We start from the raw sequence: 3,682 nt of genomic DNA on the forward strand, positions 1-3,682 counted from the left end.
ACCACTACTAAGACAGGGCGTAACGTAAAATTTAGTTACGCAGAAAATGTTGCATTGGTGCGTGAGCTGATGCGCCATCATCGCCAGCTCTTTGGCTGTGAGTCCTCCAAGGTCACATCTCGCCGAAACAGAGTTCTTTGGGGAAAAGTTGTTGCCGCTGTGAACAGCGAGGGTGTGGTGAGAAGGACCGAGGACATGTGTCGTAAACGCTTTTATGACATAAAACGCTGTGTCAAGGCAAAGATGGCCAAGGAGGCAAAGTCTGCCCGCCAAACCGGGGGAGGCCATCAATTTAGAGCAACATATGCTAAGTGGGAGGAGCCCGTGCGGATCTTAATTCCTTCCGAAGTGGTTGCTGGCACTTATGTGTGTGATTCAGATCGCCCCAGGCAGGATGGTGAGTTATAAAAATGTTGGTTTAAAACATTTAACATATGTTAACGTTTTCATTTATATTCAGTAAAGTACTGTTTTGCATATTATTTTGCATATGCTTGTTTATTGTGGATTATTTTGTGCTATTGGGCCTAACAGTATATTTTGTGTAAATGTTCCAGTATGTTTGTAATGTCTGCTGCAAATTATGTTATTTCATTGTTTGTTTGGCTTGTGAAATGTAACTTAATTAGCTATGTTTGGTGTGGTTAATGGGGCCAAAAAATAATTTCTCTTTAAATGTTTAAGTAAGATGTTTTTTGCTTTTTGGATTAAGAACCCATGATGGCATGTTGTGTTTTTGTTTAAAATTTATATGTGGATGTGATTTGGCTAGGTTTTATGACAAAATATCATGGTGATGTACATTTGCCATTTATGTACTGTGTGTTTCACATGTATGTTTTTGGATTACAAAGAGGTTATTATTTGTGCTGGTTGTAGATTTCAATAATAGTGATAGTGTTCCAAAATACATATTTGGATAATGAATGTAGCATTTGGTATGTTGTATGTTATTGTACTATAATTGTTTGTGTTATAAATTTTGATTGTAATAATAATCTGTGTGGCATTGTAAGGTATGATCGTGCATCCATGTGTGTTGCATTGTTGGTTGTAGTTTTTGCAGAAGTGGCATTACACAATATTGACCTAATGTAATATTGGTGTTGGTGTTGGGTTAGGTATGTGTTTGTCATTCTTAATTTTGAAATGTAGACTGTTATTTTATTTTCAATTACATTTGCCTGTTCAAACCACGATATTATTTTTTATTACAGTGGCAACCAAAAGAACACGCCACACTACTACCACAAATGTCGCACATGAGGCTGCTGGTGCTGCAGGTAAAGTATAATTTACATTACACTTAAGGTGGCTGTAAATTATTTGTCCAAAATTATAATGGTCAATTTTAACAAATAGGTTCATCCCGCCATCACCCAACTGCGCAAATGCACACAAGCCATGGAACAGCCACGCGGAAACACGTGGCACATAAAAGACACCGTCCAGATCTGCCGACACCACAAGCTGCATCTCCCCAACACGACGCATCTCTACGGTTGCATCAAAGCCACCGTCCAATTTGTTGGCACCTTCACCAACACCTGAACCACAGTCCCCTCATCTTCCTAGTGAGTCCAAAAAAAATAATATTGCAACACATAACACACTGACCATTACCCATAATTAGCTTAAAAGCAAACACACATATTAATCCTAAAACATCGCCAATAAATAAATAAATAAATAAATAAATAAAGGATGGTTTGTAAATGTCCAGCCCATAAAACCACCTTAATATATCTAGCTATTTTTATGTGTGAACTGTTGAAGACTACACTAGCATATTTAGCTCAAGTAACCAAACAAATAAAAAAATAAAAGATTACACACAGTATAATATTGGACCATTGTGTATAGTATACTTTAATTTAAGCAGGTTGGTTTTAGTGTATTGCCATCATAGATGTAGTCTAAACTACCCACATAGTGATTTATGCGGATTAAGACTTCCACAGGGATTGCCCTTTATTTAAAAATATTGCTTCCTGTTTGGCCTTTAGCTTGTGGGACAAAAATGTAAAATTAAAACAAATACATAGTGCATGCCGTAATGATAAGGATGTATTTTTGCTTAAGTAGGTAAGGATTTGGCATCAAGACGTTTCTGCCATGTTGTTGTACCTCAAACAATTAGGTGAAAAGTAAAACTTACATTTGCAAATAGTAATTAAATGTTCTCACATTATACCACACACAGATGATGCCAGCATGACACCGGCACACCAGCCATCTGATATGGAGGACACTTTTGTGCTTGACCTGCAGCCAGTAGGCACCACCAGACCAAGCACGCCACCTATGTCTATGCCTCTGCCAACAACTCCTCCACAACCACAAATGAGCCCAGCCACACCACAGCCACAAAACCCAGAGCAGGCATTTTGGGACAGCTGGGCAACACAACAGTCGCACAATTTAGTCTGTCTTCGCAGACAAACTCAACTGCTTTCAAGTCTGCCACATTACCTGCCGAGAATCAGTCGCACTATGAGCCGACAAAATTTAGAGATGAGTAGAATATCTACTTGTATGGAGCAAATGCGGGCTGACAACAGCTACATGATGAACACTTTGGACCGTATTATGGATGACTAAATGAGGCAGCACCAAAATTACCTCAATCTGCTGGAAACAAACAATAGGCTTACTGAAAGCCTAGGAAGAATCATTGAGAACACCACGGCATCAAATAATCAACTTAACACCACACTTACTAATCTCAGCCACAATATAACTTTACTAAACACACAACAAGCGAGCACCAGCTCTGGAACAACCACCCCTATAAATACTCCTGTTACCTCCCCAGGAAGGAGATCAGGCAGAAGAAGATGGAATGTGCCTGGCCCAGCTCTAAGGGATCTCAACAAAAACAATCTATTCCGCTGCAGCTGTAATCTTGTTAGGGGGCTAAACAATGTAAGGTTTTCAGAAATTTGTTAATTTTATTTTCTAAAGTTAATAAAAGTATTTGTTTAAACATGAGTTTCCTGATTAGTGTCCGCCATAAATATCGTTAGAATGAGTACATTTAGATTATGTCATTATTTACACAATGTTGCTCACCCAAATTTAAAAAAATACTGTCTTTACATAATGGCTTGGCTAGAATAGTCAACATATGTTGAACCTATTCTAGGCCACAAATTTGAAGTACCTAATGAGCATCATCCTCCCTATTTGCTAGAATAAGGGGTATATTCAATTAAAGTCGGATCCATTCCGACATGTATTTGTCAGAATGGATCCGACAACCCCTATTCAATCCCATCTTAATTCGACTTTTTCAAGTTGAATTTAGATGGGACGCGGAGGAGGAAAAGGGGGGCGAGCCGCGGGGAGACCAGCGGGGACAGCCGGCGGGCGTACAGGGAGATCAGTGCTACAGTAGCGCTGCAGCAGGATGTCACTCAGCCGCCCGACCTCACGGCAGCTTCCACCCGGCTCTAGCAGCGTGCTGGAGCCGGGTGGAAGCTGCCGTGAGGTCGGGAGGATGAGTGACATCCAGCTGCAGCGCTACTGTAGTGCTGATCTCCCTGTATGCCCGCCGACTGTCCCCCCGTCTCCCTGCGGCTCCCCCCCTCGCCTCCTCTGGGTCCGCATCTCAATCCAAGATCATTTTGATGTCGGACTGAGATGGTCGAAAAAGGGGGCCAAAACCTGTCGGTTTTGGCCC

At 41.0% G+C, this 3,682-nt stretch overlaps 1 long non-coding RNA gene across 1 annotated transcript; it reads left to right on the plus strand.

Annotated features, from left to right (window-relative positions):
* Nucleotides 1-1,173: 1,173 nt before the first annotated feature.
* On the plus strand, nt 1,174-2,925 carry LOC134929202 (uncharacterized). The gene is made up of 3 exons (XR_010178375.1): nt 1,174-1,283; nt 1,363-1,574; nt 2,204-2,925. It is a non-coding gene; the product is annotated as an uncharacterized LOC134929202 (long non-coding RNA).
* Nucleotides 2,926-3,682: the final 757 nt, after the last annotated feature.

This window comes from Pseudophryne corroboree, chromosome 5 (assembly GCF_028390025.1).
Source record: "Pseudophryne corroboree isolate aPseCor3 chromosome 5, aPseCor3.hap2, whole genome shotgun sequence".
In the NCBI taxonomy this organism is placed as follows: Eukaryota; Metazoa; Chordata; class Amphibia; order Anura; family Myobatrachidae; genus Pseudophryne; species Pseudophryne corroboree.